The following is a 15,713-nucleotide window of genomic DNA, read 5'->3' on the forward strand; positions in this document are numbered from 1 at the left end:
TGATTCTATGAACGGGTCAGGTTCGGGGCCTGGTGACGAGTTATTTTTGTAACCTGTTCCTTATAATGGCACTTTAAATCTTGGAATCCACTTTGCATAATCTAGTTGTTGCTGTGTCGGACAGGCCTCGTGCGAGCTTTCAGGTTGCCAGGAACTACTTTTGTTAAAATGACATGCATAAGATTTGAATATATCGGTAAAGGGAAAAAGTTGGAAACAGTGCATTTCATTCTTTGTCTTGCTTACATCTGTGCAGAGGTTTCACATTACTAGCACTTATAAACATGTAACATTTAACTTTGATATATGTAATTTTTCTTAGGCTGTAACTCGTCACATTCACACTTGGACCCCGTTTCCACTGCGAGGCCTTCATTTCAGTGTGAAACGCGCAAAAGGCCAAAAATGCGGGGCCAAAATTGGCCGCGCATTTGGCCACGCTCTGGAGGTGGTCTCGGCCGCGGCTCGGCCGCGGCCGAGACCACCTCCGGCCTTTTCTCAGTGTAAACGCAAACTGGGCCAAATGCGCGGCCAATTTTAGTCTGGCTTCCAGACCCCCCCGGCCTGCCCGCACTATTTCGCTATTCACGATATTAACCCCCTCAACGTCGAAAACTAGCATAGTTTAAGGTGGTTTTGTCCTGCAGCCCCCCCCCCCACACACACACATTTGGTTCGTGGAAAAAGAATGAAAAGAGAGAAGGAAAAAAAGGGAAAAATTGGGGAAAAAATCCCAACACCCGTGAATTTGAATTTCCAAAGATTCCGCCCTTACATAAAGTTCCCGTCTAGGCACCGGCGTAGCAAAAAAAAAAAAAAAAAAAAAAAAGGGGGGGGGGCATGGGGGCGGTCGCCCCCTTAAGATTCTGAATAATTCTGAGTGCACAAGACTTATCACTTGACATTCCGAAAAATCAATAGTTCCCTCATGTATAAGTGGAATATCCCCTTTATATCCCCTTTTAACCAACCCTCTCCTCTTTCTGTTCTCCGATCATTTTTTTTTTTGGATAATTTCCAAAATATTCCATCAAATATGCGTATACGAGATATTTCAATTTTAAAAAGGCAAAAGCTCCCTCGTACGGGAAGGGTGGGGATAGCATTCTCCCACACTTTCTCCCTGATCCCCCCCCCCCCCGCCCTGTGCGTTGAAGTATATAATTATGTACTATGGTTCCCCTTGAGTTTTCCATATACACATTACATAACCTTGGCTCAATTAGTGAATAATTCAGAAGAGTATTACAAAATTTGATATATGCGACAAAATGTGTGTACCAAAACGTTTAACTGCGATCAGAAAATACTGAATCTCCCTCATGTAGGAGGGATAATAGGGCTTATCCCCTCCCACATCATCCTGCTCATTCTCCTTCCACAGACTTGTACTCCTCTAATTGACAAATTTCCAGATATTCCAACAAAAGTGTGCGCAAGATTGTTGAATTTCAGTTCTAAAAATGAAAAAAAAAAAAGCTCCCTCGAAAAAATTAGTACCCTTTGGGGAATGACAATTTCTGAATTTCCCACAAAAAGTGTGCTTCAGATGGCTTTAGTTCAATGTTAAAAACGCGAAAGCTCCGTCGAACGGGAGGGGGCATCCCCCTCCCACACCCTCCCCCTCTACTTCTACATTATGATGCACACGCAGAATAACAGCTAACTGTCGTGATTTTGCTGTTAACACTTCCCTGAAAAAACAGCCCTAATTATAGGGAGTAATATCCCTTATGTACACCGTCGTGTGCATGCCTTTTCTGTTTTATTGCTTAACAGACAGCGTTCATGGAATTCATTGTAAAAATTAATACGAGACGTTCATTTAAATGCTACCACTTATAGGAAAACTGGTCTGAGGCCCATTCACACTTGCTTGGAAAAATCGCGATTTTTCTGAAATTGCGACATTTGGGTGCAAGTTGCCAAGCAACTACACCCAAACGCCCTCGAAACATCGCCAGAAAAATCGCCAGCCGGAGTGCGATTTTTTGAAACATCGCGATGTTTGAGGCGAAGTTTAGCGAGTGTAAACCCAAGCTGCAGAAATATTGCGATTTTTTATCACGTGACTTTCGGTATCGGATTGCACCGGGCGTTTACGCGCACTCCCGATCCCTCTGTGGAACATGTAGAGAGTACGTCGGCCGCTGGCCAGAGTACAGGGCACATGCTGCACAGGTAAACGGCCGATCCTCGGCTCGTGGTCTCTCACCTCCCTGATGAAACTATAATTGTATATGGAAATTAGTAACAAACCTGAAGTTCTCCAACCACGTATCATATCACCCCATAACGACTTAACAAAACTAGAGACCTCCGCCTAGCATGCAGCTCATTTCCACCACTGATCTTGTTCTTCCATTAGTAGGCCAGCCAAGACGATTTTTTTTTTTTTTTTTTTTTTTTTTTTTTACTTTGGACGGCAAAATTTGTTAATGCTAAGTTTTCCAGCTGAAAGTCTTGCAAAAATACTGAAGTTTAGCGTACGGCCGGATGTCAAGCGCGTTTTTGCCGAAAAATGCCTTTTTTAGCACAAAATTTGAAAGAATGTCAAAAATCACGATTTTTATTTTTTTTTACCGAAATAAGTAATGGTTGATAAGTACCTTTCAAACTAGAAATGTGTTCTCTTCACGTTTAGAACCTGACTAATATACATTTGAATGTAGAGTATTACACGCACAACACGGTGTTCAATACAACTCGGTTTGCGTGCATTGTCAATGCAAAAACAGCGGTCGATCTCAATAAGGAGCTTTACCGCGGGGAGCTGAACCAAGGCCACGCAAGTTCGACGGCGATATTTTTGCACTGAAACTTCGAATCGAAAAGGGAACAACGGCATTTGATAGTGCTGGATTTTCTCAATCACGTAGGTCAAGTTTTTTACGTGAATTTCAGTGTTAAATATTCTTATCAAGCAAATAAACATTAGGCGGTCGATGAGTAGTAGGTCCAACCATACACTCTTTCGATATATTGCAAGCAAATATGAAATGGTGCCAGACGGGCTCTCAAGCCCTTACCAGAACTTTGTTTTCACATTACTGTCATTTCGAAGTCATGTAGGCCTAACTCAAATTTAAAGGTGCTCTGTATGGCTGAGAAATTTCGGTACAACGAAGCCGAACATAAAAAACTTAGGGCCTACAAGAATTCTCGATATCGTGTTGTGACATACCTGTGCGTGGACCATTTGAGAAGCAATGATTTTACGTGGACAGGCAGGCTGTGGCCCTCGGTTATAAACCACAAAAACTCCTGAAACCAGATGCAATCCGCCGTCTGCCGTCCTGTACCAAAATCATAGTGTTACAAGATCAAGACCATGATTGGCGACAAAATCTGCAATGACAACTTAAGCCCACATAATTCTTTCAAAATCCAAGATATTTTCTTCAAATTTGCAAGAATTGCAGAAGAAGGTACCAAAAACAAGGAAAAGGTTTCAAAGTTAGGGTTTACACTCTCATTCTTGAGCAATCAGCGCCCTCATGCGGCAGAAAACACCGACATCTCTCAAATACTTCTCATCGACATTTTCTGTTTATAGGGTTGAGCAAAAGGGCAAGGTTCATAAAACTTATGCTGTACATTCAAAACCCATGTCATTTTTACGAAACTTGACCAAATCTTAGAAGGCTTACTAATAAAAAAAAAACCAACAACAACAACAATAAAAAGTGAGGGTCCGTGTGCTCGTTTGTGTCGTTTTTGTGCTAGCAGCGCCCCCATGCGACATAATATCACCATCGTAAGTCCCCAAAATCTGGTCAGGAACCTATGCATATGGACACCCTGAAATGGTGGGTTCATAAAATTTATGCTGTACATTCAAAACCCATGTCATTTTGACGAAACTTGACCAAATTGTAGAAGAAGGCTTACTTATTCCAGAAAAACAATAAAACGTGATGGGGGTTCATGTGCTAGTTTTGTTTTGTTTTTTTGTTTTGTTTTTTTTTTTTTTTTTGTGCTGGCAGCACCCCCATATGATAGAAATCATCCTCGGACCCCGAAATCTGGTAAGGAACCTATCGTGAGTGTCCTGATTAGATGGGGTTCATGAATGTCATGCTGTACATTCAAAACCCATGTCACTTTTACAAAACTTTATCAAATTGTAGAAGAAGGGTTACTCAATGCAGAACAATTGTAAAAAAAAAAAAAAAAAAAAAAAAAGGGGGGGGGGGGGGTTCGTGTGCTCGTTTTAGTGTTAGCAGAGCCTCCTTGCGAAAGAAGTCATCGTAAGACCCCCAAATCTGGCCAGGAACCAATGCATGGATATACCCTACTAGGATACATGAATCTCATGCGGCCCACTCAAAACCCCATTTTCTTTTCTTTTTTTCAAAAAAGTTGTTAGTTGTTAGACCTAAAGATGAAATGTGTGTCATAATTATGTTTGTTTTGTTGTTGTTGTTGTTGTTGTTGTTGTTTTAACACCTAGTCTAGTAGACTAGTAGTCCCGGACTACGGCCTATAGGCCCTAGGTACCTTAGCACTCGACTTGACTATGTCGATGAACAGATAATGAACTGCATGTCACAAAACAGATCTATGAATTGAAAACGGAAACAGCTCAGTTCCACTTCCAAGCTTCCCGATTCCGTTAATCAGTGTTGTGCTACCATGACCATGAATATGCGGCTCGTACCGCTGAACTTTGCGTAGTACGTACAGATTGTAACGCGTACAGTCGGTACGCGAGCCGAGCGAAGCCGCCCAGCGCGTCCGCGGTGGGGAGCTGTCGGGTATCCGTACATACCACACTCTAACTCGATTAACTAGCAGCTGCTCAGATAGCTCAGCAGCTAGCTCAGCTCATCACTCGTGCGTGCGCTTCTACGCTCTTTGTTACGTCATTGCCAACCTGCGCAGCTAGGATGCGTACAAACTCAACTGAGGAACGTCCTTATTGGTTTTTAGAGGCACGGCTGTCAACTTGGTGAGTAGGGCATAACATGACGTAGCATATTTTTGCAGGCTCTTACACGATCGCTTGCAGGAATTATTTTTCAAAAATCGCGTACGGAGACAGTTTTTCATTTCCACGCGTATAAACTGGTGAAAGGTTATATTTTTGACTCTTCTAAATTATCAGTACTCAGGACTGCCTCCCTTTAACCAAAGGTAGCTATTGAACATGAACATGAAATGTAAAGCTGAACGAAATTTTCATTTGATTTTATTTTCTGAGGTCATTCAGTCATGAAAGGGCTGACATTATATCAAACATCTGCTTCCCTATACATGAATTGTAAGGACATAAGTATTCTTAATAGTGGTGAAAACTGAGCTAAAATGTAGCACTTGTTGTATTGACAGCCTGTGTTCATGCTACAGTGAGTTACTGATAGGCGTACATGAATTGAGGCCACGAAGAAGCAAAAATTTACGACCTAAACCGTTCCTAGTGGCAGTTTCAAATCCTTATAAATTATTTTGATTGGCACATTTCTTGTGCTCACTGTAGCATAACACAGCAGAATGTTTATCAAAATGAAATTAGACTAATTCCCCACGAATAATTTTGAAGTCTACACAACACAGGAACTGAATTTAGTCCATTTATATGGTAAAGGGGTTTACCAGCCCCACGTGTTCATTGAAGCGTGACACCTTGAAGGAAATGACACAGGATCACTGTAATGGAAAGCGGCCTTAAGCACATTGAAGAAAAATGTCATTCAGTTGATTCAAGTGCACAAAGTACTTCATACTGCATAATTTCTTTTTTGTTTTGTTTTATGTGCTCATTCAACCGTGAATTGACCAACATTGTGTGCAAAAGTCGTTGCTACCTTTCCAAAACATAAATTCCATCCGTTGAAACGAATGTACCATGGGAAACATGTCCAAACTGCCATTTTGGCAATTTTTACCCCGTGATCACCAACCGTGAAATTTTGCCACAAGTCATATGGTATGATAGGAAGCACACAAGACAGTGCGTTGCATGCCTTCTTATGCTGGAAAATTGAAATTTGTTCAAATATCATTGCATCAAAGTCACTAAATACGGCTTGTGAACTTCAAAAAGTGACCATTTTGCCTTCAAGGCGTGCTCACTGAAGTGTGACCCGACGATATACACTGAATTTCACATGATGGGTAAGCTTGGAAGTACAGCTACTTGCCCCTATGTTTAGATTTCCTCAATATAATGTTCCTAATTCAGAAATTACAGAGATTTGTTTTAGGGGGAACTTGCTTTTTGTTTAGTGTTTAGATTGATTTTGATTTGATTTTGATTTGATTTCTGAATATCTTTTTCGCCTTCACACGAGGGGATCACTTCGTCTCAAGGCAACAAGAGGCACATAATATGAACATGATTTTTGTCAGTGCTAAATAAGCGAGCAGACTGAGCTGACAGACGTACGAAGTTAGACAAAAGAATCATGTTAAGGTACTAAATGATATTAAATGAGAATTCTAAGTGTCCATATACCCATTCGTATATCTGCTTTGTTTTCTCTTCCACAATAGGTTCCGTTCAAACTTGTGACAGATAGTGGCCAAGACTGCGTCCCAGAAGATACCGTTTTCTCATTTGAAGTAGCTGGAAACATAGACTACGAAATGGAATCGTCATACAACGTCACAATCATAGTTTTCGTAAGTCATGCACTTCCAACAATTATTATTCATACATTGAGAAGTACGACATTTTCTAGCCTCCCATGCCTTTATTTTAGTAGTATATATGGTTATCTAATTTACACTACACCGAGAAACCTTAACCAAAACCAACCATTCGATATTTCCAAAACGTCTTGATAACCCGTCCCTCCCCTTCCTCCCCCCCCCCCCGCGACATTTGCCCCGCTGACTCCTGGTTATTGCTTCGCATATATTGATTATGCAGCATTGTTTAGCCGATTAGTGCTCCAAAGATACGCTCCGTCATTCTACACTATCGGTATATATTGTTCTGTGAGGCTGAATTGCTTGAGATTATTTTCTTATGCCCACAATGATATGATGGGAGTCGAAAGGGGAGGGGATTAAACACGTAGGACCCTAATTTCGATATTAGTTTTAGTGTCAATTTTTCTACTTCTTGTCATTCTGCCCAGGAGGTTATGTTTTTGCCGGCGTTTGTTTGTTTGTTAGTTTGTGAGCAGAATAACTCTTACAACTCTGTATTTAATAACTCAGATTTGTATGGAATAGGAACAGGAAATTTTGATAAGGAAGAGATTTATTTTAAGGAAGAGATTTATTTATCTATTAAGTTTCCTTTTAAAGCAGGATAGTTCCATTCAAAGCCCCAAAAGCCTGCTTTATATACCAGGGAGCCCTGCGTAGATATGCATTACAATAGGCGCGGTCAGACTGGCAAAAGATCGCGAAGTTTAAGATCGCGATCTTTAAGATCTCGAAGTTTTGCCAGTGTGACCGCAAACTTCCCGCGAAACTTCTCGCGAAACTTCTCGATCTGTTTGCGGGCGGTGTCTCCGAAGCGCGAGACTATTGTCATGTACAGATGTGCATTGTTACGTCACAATCACTAGCCATCGGACGGCGCACTCTTTCTTGTGCGCGTACGAATGGCCCAAACTTCGCGATCTTAAACTTCTCGATCTTTTGCCAGTCTGACCGCGCCTAATGTGAATACAATTAAAAAAGAACAAAACGAATATAAATGTGATGTAGTTGACGAGCAATCGGTTTCCAAGAGAATAAAAACACACGAGAAAACATAAAAAGCACAGATAAAAAGCAGAAACAAGTGATATTGTGGTATCTAACTGCATAGCTAGCGCAAAGGGTGTAATCCTATCAAGAAATTGGTGTTGTCGTGTACAATTCTTAAAAAGGGGGTACGTCACGAGAGATTTGTGTTTAGGGTTTCTTCTATACATTTTATGGGTCACCTGTTCGATAACTATAGTCTCTCCCACAAAGGCCGGCGCCAACCCACACAGTCAATTTCCTCAATGAGATATTCAACACAGTGCTCGCAACGACAGACCATGTCTTGAATATGAAGAGGGAAAACTGGATAATGGGTTTGACTTTGTGGGAGTGACCAAGTCATCGACAGTGTGGCAATGTCGAATGTTATGGACCATAAGAGGTTAGAAGAAACCCTAAACACAAACCTGCAGTTGTGCTGGCTGGCCTGTTAATTTGACCACGTTCAGTGACAGATCACATCCATTATTTTAGTGAGATATTCATTGTTCCTTAACGATCACACAAAACTTGGAATAAGTGCAATTTGTCATGTTCTCATGTATGCAACACATTTGTCAATATGATTAGGTACCAATGGAAAGAGGAAGAATTCCCCTTTCTTTAAGACCAAAATTGCGCTCTCCATTGCTGACAATCAGGAAATAGCAACTCTCCAACGTTCGATTACCATTTTTGTCCCCGCCGAACGAGTTCGAGCAGGGGACTATGAAACGGTCTCCGTACGCATGTGTGTCCGTGTGTGTGTCCGTGTGTGCGTCCGTGTGTGATCAAAATGTTCAATTTGCTACTTCTCTGTCATTTATGAGCCGATTTTGATTCTGTTTGCTTTATATGAGAGCACTACATGGGAGCTTTGAAACTTCTACACAGAATTTCAGTTGTGACCTTTGACCTTGACCTTTGACCTATATTGTACATTTTGCTACAAAATGCTACTCCTTCGCCATTTCTAACCCGATTTCGATTCCGTTTGCTTTATGTGATGGCACTAGTTGAGGGCTTCAAAACTTCTACACAGAATTTTGACCTTTGACTTCTTTGACCTTTGACCTTGATTTTTGACCTATATTGTACATTGGCTACAAAATGCTACTCCTTCGCCATTTCTAACCCGATTTCGATTCCGTTTGCTTTAGTGATGGCACTAGGTGAGGGCTTCAAATCTTCTACACAGAATTTTGACCTTTGACTTCTTTGACCTTTGACCTTTGACCTTGATTTTTGACCTATATTGTACATTTTGCTACAAAATGCTACTCCTTCGCCATTTCTAACCCGATTTCGATTCCGTTTGCTTTATGTGATGGCACTAGGTGAGGGCTTCAAAACTTCTACACAGAATTTTGACCTTTGACTTCTTTGAAATTTGACCTTGATTTTTGACCTGTATTGTACATTTTGCTACAAAATGCTACTCCTTCGCCATTTCTAACCCGATTTCGATTCCGTTTGCTTTATGTGATGGCACTACGTGAGGGCTTCAAAACTTCTACACAGAATTTTGACCTTTGACTTCTTTGACCTTGATTTTTGACCTATATTGTACATTGGCTACAAAATGTTACTCCTTCGCCATTTCTAACCCGATTTCGATTCCGTTTGCTTTATGTGATGGCACTAGGTGAGGGCTTCAAAACTTCTACACAGAATTTTGACCTTTGACTTCTTTGACCTTTGACCTTGATTTTTTACCTATATTGTACATTTTGCTACAAAATGCTACTTCCGGCGGGGACATATATTACGCACCGCGTAATTTCTACCTTTCCTTGTTTCTTTTGATACGCACTGTACATTCCATGAGTTCGACACTGTACGCAAAAGAAAACAAGGCTCACGACAAACACTACGCAAAAGAGGTTCACGCGACCGATTCTGGGCAAAGAAGGCCCACTAGACCGACAAGATGTACAGCACCTTCTTTTAACCAGTTAAAAGTGCGTAATTGCATGGCGTGTCCTGATAGTGCAATGGCATAGGGAAGAAATGAGTAATGGGAAAGTGGAGTTGCAATGGTATTACGGCGTCAGTTTGCCCTCCTTTACCCCCTGGAATTTTCAATAGCTTTGTCTGTACACAGGCACAGGTAGATGATAGAGCCGGGGGGGGGGGGGGGGGGGGCTCCCAGCGTTTTGCCTGTGACGTTATCTAAAATACTGTAAAGTTAATTTTTCAAAAAAAAAATTGTCATTTATGGTAAATTACGCTAATTTATGCATAATGATGCCTATAGTTGGGGTTAAAAGATATCCTTATCCCAATATTCTCCATTAAATTCGATAAATTTATGTCACAACTTCTGTTTTTATTCATTTTAAGAACGTTCCTCAGTGAAAGTGAAGTCCATTTCGTTTTCTTCAAACTTTCCATACAGTAACTTTGACCCATCCGAAACCTAAATATGTAAATAAGACCACAGGCTCATGTGCTTGTTTTTCTTCTACGGGACTTTGAAGAATATGACAATTTGCCATCCAGTACCAAATGAGAGCGTAACAGGAGCAAGACCATGATTTGCCAACAAAATCTGCAATGATAAACTTAAACCCCCATAATTCTTTCAAAATCCACGTTATTTTCTCCAAATTTGCAAGAATGCAGAGAAAGGTACCCAAAACAAGGGAAAGGTTTTAAAGTTAGGGTTTACGCTCTCATTCTTTACCGGGCAGCACCCTTACGCAGCAGAAACACCGAAATCTCTCAAATCCTTGTCAGGGATGTTTTCTGTTATAGGGTTCAGCTAAAGGATAAGGTTCATGAAACTTGTGATGTACATTTAAAATAGATGTCATTTTCACGAAACTTCACCAAATTGTAGAAGAAGGCTTACTAATTCCAGAAAAACAATAAAAAGTGAGGGTTCACGTTTTGTGCTAGCAGCGCCCCCATGCGACATATATCACCGTAAGACCCCAAAATCCGGTGAGGAACCTTATGCAGGGATGCCCTGACACGGTTGGTTCATAAATCTCAAGCTGTACATTCAAAACCCATGTCATTTTCACGAAACTTGATCAAATTGTTGAAGAAGGCTTAATAACTACAGAAAAGCAATAAAAATTGGCGGTACGTTTGCTAGTTTTTGTGCTGGCAGCACCCCCATATGATAGAATTCATCCTAGGACCCCAAAATCTGGTTATAAACCTATTGTGGGTGCCCTGATTAGGTGGGTTCATGAATGTCACGCTGTACGTTCAATACCCATGTCATTTTCATGAAACTTGAAAAATTGTAGAAGAAGGGTTACTTACTGCAGAACAATTTTAAAAATTGGGGGTTCATGCGCTCGCTTTTGTGCTAGCGACGCCTCCTTGGGACAGAAATCAAATTTGGTCAGGCACGGTACCAATGCAGGAATTATACCTTGACAAAATGCATGAATCTCATGCGGTTCACTCAAACCCCATGTCTTCTTTTCAAAACAACAACAAAAAAACAAAAACCACAACAACAACGTGTCACAATTACAGTGATAGGGTGCAAATATATTCAAAAAGGAAGGTCCATGTGCGTTTCTGTTATTATTTCCCTTGCACAGCCATAATGATATTGTGGAGGATTTAAACTACCTTTATATTAACAAAACATATTCTTGCTTGTATTACCGCCAAAAACTTACTTTATATAAGAGATTGGTTGAAACAACACAATGACAAAGGTAAACAAAAGGTAATTAATTGAATAATCAATTATTTTTTTTTTATTATAGAATCTACTTTGACAGCTATCTTTTAAACTCTTTGGTGAATAACATATCGAAAAGTAGACACTAGAGATATTTGTTATGAATTCACTGTAAAAAATGAGGGTTTGATATGAATATTGGAAACAGAAATGAATGTAATACACTCTCTAGATTATAGACAAGTTTGCGATACACTCGTTAACATAAATCTACATGAAAAGAAATATGATTACTTTGAACTGTGTTGTTGTTGTTTTAAAGGAAGAAAGAAGAGATAGAGAAAAATGGGGCCCTATACAAATATTTTACCCCAGACAACACTAACATATACCAAAACATTATAAATCTTAGAGATATAAACAAGAATATTAGATACACCAAGTCTCCACAAGGGAGCTCATATCGTCTCAACGAGGGAGCTCATATATTTTTGTCTCCACGAGGGAGCTCATAATGTACGTCTCCACAGAGGAGCTCATTAAGTCTCCACCAGAGACTCCAACTCTCCCGTTTTCGACGGGAGATCTCCCGCCGAAAGCCCATTTTTGCAAAATCTCCCGTTCTCCCGTTTGAGATTTGATTTCTCCCGCCCTGGCTCTGTGTCTCCCGGTGGAAAGGATTTCTTACTTATTTCTATTGTATGTTGAAAAAATAAGCCTTAGATAGCACCAGAGAACACCTAGAACCCAAGGAACTTCGCGCCTCGCACACATAAATAGAGTCTCCCGTTTGATAGGGGTTTCGGGCGGGAGAATCTCCAGATCAGAAGGTGCTTGGGGTTGGAGTCTCTGCTCCACGAGGGAGCTCATAAAATTATTATGATATTGATGAATATTATATACTCTTCACGCAAACTCAAATAACTATACAATACACGCGCGCGTCTATACCGCACACAAACTCACCAACGTGCACACACTCAAACACACATACATACACTCAAACACATATACATACACCTCCAACCACGCACATACATACAAATCTCAGGGGTCTACCCAAAATAATATACAGTATTTTAAAAAAGCACACATATAATAATAATATTTACAAAATAGGGAACATTACTACAGCTGTACCATTATTTCGAGAGAAAGAAAAAAACAAAACAAATATACAGTGTTTATATCATAGACCTCTGAGCATCACATCAGTGATTCAGGAAAAATCCAGAGGGTAGCAATGAAGTTGGAAACCGAGGAAGTAGAAGAAGATATCCTGGTAGCGAGGAAGCCAGAAACCGAGGATGTGTAAAAACTGTCTCTGAAGCTATTTTGCAACTGCTGATGGAGGAAAATCGAGTCACTGTACGATGTTGACGGTTAAAAAAAAAAAAAAAGGAGTCCAAGAAGACGGAAGTAGGCTAACTCCAGAAGAATTTGTTGCAAGCTCTAGCTGTATTGATACAGCGTGTATTTAGCAAAGAGGTTCGGTAAACACAGGAATATATTTTCACAGTTCTCTTCCTGCAAGTTAATCGGGCAATAATGTTATCTCCTCTCTGACTGTAAGTAAGTTAGTAAGTAAGTATCTATCTCTTTAAAGATATCTCTACTTCAATGCGTCGGGAGAATACCACATTAATTCACAATAATAGAATACGCATATTAATACGTTGTATACAGGTGCATTAGTATAAGGCATAATAAATACATTAAAAGTACATCGACTGTGGCTAAGAAACATAATATGCCACAATGAGAACATGCTACATTATTATAATCTGGACGCAAGTGTGGAAAACTCAACATTGACATGCTTGTTTGTTTGTTTGTTTTACCCACTTGCTGTACCCATGTGCAGAAAGTGATACTTGAGGAAGAATTATTGATATAACGAAATGGGAGTTTGAGAATTAGTCTTACGGTCCTCCAAAGAAAAAACAAATCTTAACATTATGGCGTTGATTGTAGATTGCATAGTTATTTTTTTTTGGTTGTTGCAGTGGTTGGTAAAGTGCCTGTTGTAAACTATGGAGATGTACGTTAAATACCCCCCCCCCAAAAAAAAAAAAAATAAATAAATAAAAAAAAAAAATCTTTGATTCTCCTTTTGTAACACTAGATTTGGTAATCAAAAATTAATATCCGATTGGTGAAAGTGATATAGATACATGCTTGATAATACTGTCGTGACCTTGTATTTTGTAACAAAAAAAAATAATATTTTGTATTAATCTTGACAAGTTTAGATCTAATTAAGATTTTAACAGAGATACTCAGATTGTTTTAGTTGTTAAACGTAAAGATGAAATGTGTGTCATATGTTTGCTGTTGTTGTTGTTTTTAAAATCTTGTCTAGTAGACTAGTAGTCCCCGACAAGGGGTTATAAGCTCTAGGTACCTTAGCACTCGACTTGACTATGTTGATGAACAGATAATGAACTGCATGTCACAAAACAGATCTATGGATTGAAAATGATGAGCTCATTTCCACTTCCAAGCTTCCCGATTCCGTCGACCAGTGTTGTGCTATTATGGCCATGTATATGCGGCTCGGACTGCTGAACTTTGCGTAGTACGTACAAATTGTAGCGCGTACAGTCGGCACGTGAGACGAGCGAGGCCACCCAGCGCGGCCGCGGTGGGGAGCTGTTGGGTACCCGTAGGTACTATACCACACTGTACTAACGTCACTCTAGCTCGATCTACTATACACAACTGCTCAGCTCAGCTAGCTAGCTCAGCTCATCACTGGTGCATGTGCTTCTATGCTCTTTGTTTATACGTCACTGACCAACCTGGGCAGCTATGATGCGCACAAACATAACTGAGGAACGTCCGGTCCTTAAAAGGGCATTGTACCGGTTTTTTATTCTTTTTTATATGTTGTTCTTTTAATTCTAAAAGACCCAGCGGTGCAAACAGAATCAAAATTTCATAACGATTTAGCCCGTAATTTCATGTTAAAAATTGAACTTTTTGGGTGAGAATTATGCTAATGAGCTGACGAGCCCGGATGTCGTGACGTCACAGGTGCCAACTATATCACTGATTACAAACTCTCGCATACGCGTGCGTTAAATCGTACCGAGTAGCAGACGACGCTTAGGCCCAATTTAGCGAGCAGGCGGCACTTGTGTACTGTCCTATTCATGCTGCTGTCTCAAATTTCGCTGAACCAAATCGCACCAAAATTACATTATATACTTCTAAGCATATTTCACAATACTGTCTTATATTTGAACGAAATCGGTAATCGAGAAGTATCAATATTGACGCCGACTTTCAAGTCGTCACTCAAAAAAACTCACTCTTCGCGAGAGATCATGGTAAACGCGACATGCACAATCTAGAACTGAAGTTAGCCGACTAGTACTTTGCGAACGGGGCATTTACGCGGGAACTAAACTAAAAAAATGTCATGATTTTGGCGATCTGTGTGATTTACGAACTATATTTTTCATTCGACTTAGCTCAAATAATTTATAAATTGATCTTGTGCTCCCGATTACTTGAACGATTTGTCTCATCATATTACATGGCTAACTTCAGTCTGTGCGTGCGCAGGCAGGTAGGGCCTATGCCGCGATCACTCTTGTTTAGTCGTACAGAGCAGATTATTTTTAGCGACGACAAAAAAGTCGACAACTTCACTTACGCTTCCCGACTTGCAATTTGGTTCCAATTAGCGTGAGCAAGTGGACATGAGTCATAGAGTATTTCCTGTGATTTTGGTGCAATTTGGTTAAGTGAATTTTGAGATATCTACATGGATATGGAAGTACGCTAGCACTATACCTACACCAGCGTTTGGATCGCGAAGCGGTGACACTGTTAGTATCTACGTGGTCAGGCACTCTTCCGAGGACACAACATGGCGAGGTATGGGTCCTACTAAAACTAAACTAGATCTAGATCTAGTCCTTGGTGTTAATACGACCACCATGAGATTTATCTCGACTACAAAACATTGGAAATCCATAAAGCAGATACCTTACCTGAAAAATTCAGCACAGGAACAACAGTGCCTGCAGGACAAGGGTCCAGATCTAGATCTGGAGTCTGGACTTTCGTCTGGACTTAAGTTCTGGCAGCAGGGGTATGTATACTATAACGTTTACGCTGTGCCTATTAGCGCTGTGCACGTACAGCTGTCGACGGGGCGGCGAATGAGTGTAGGGGCCTACCAAAGAGATTATACCACAAGAGGGCGTAGTCCAGTGGGGAGGCAGCCGCGCGAGGGAGCTGCCATTTTGCGTTGTGGGAGCCGCCATTGCACGGATCCTGTACAATCAGGTGGCAGCGCACTGTTTAATGCGCTCGACTTGAATATTCGGCGCAGTGACCTTGCGTTGTTTTATTGTAACGTCACAAT

At 40.6% G+C, this 15,713-nt stretch overlaps 1 long non-coding RNA gene across 1 annotated transcript; it reads right to left on the reverse strand.

Moving 5' to 3' along the window:
- Nucleotides 1-2,371: 2,371 nt before the first annotated feature.
- Nucleotides 2,372-15,430, reverse strand: LOC140229019 (uncharacterized). The gene is made up of 2 exons (XR_011901263.1): nt 15,337-15,430; nt 2,372-3,296 (listed from the first exon to the last, which is right to left on the reverse strand). It is a non-coding gene; the product is annotated as an uncharacterized lncRNA (long non-coding RNA).
- Between the last annotated feature and the right edge of the window lie 283 nt (nt 15,431-15,713).

Source organism: Diadema setosum, chromosome 5, assembly GCF_964275005.1.
Source record: "Diadema setosum chromosome 5, eeDiaSeto1, whole genome shotgun sequence".
Classification (NCBI taxonomy): domain Eukaryota; kingdom Metazoa; phylum Echinodermata; class Echinoidea; order Diadematoida; family Diadematidae; genus Diadema; species Diadema setosum.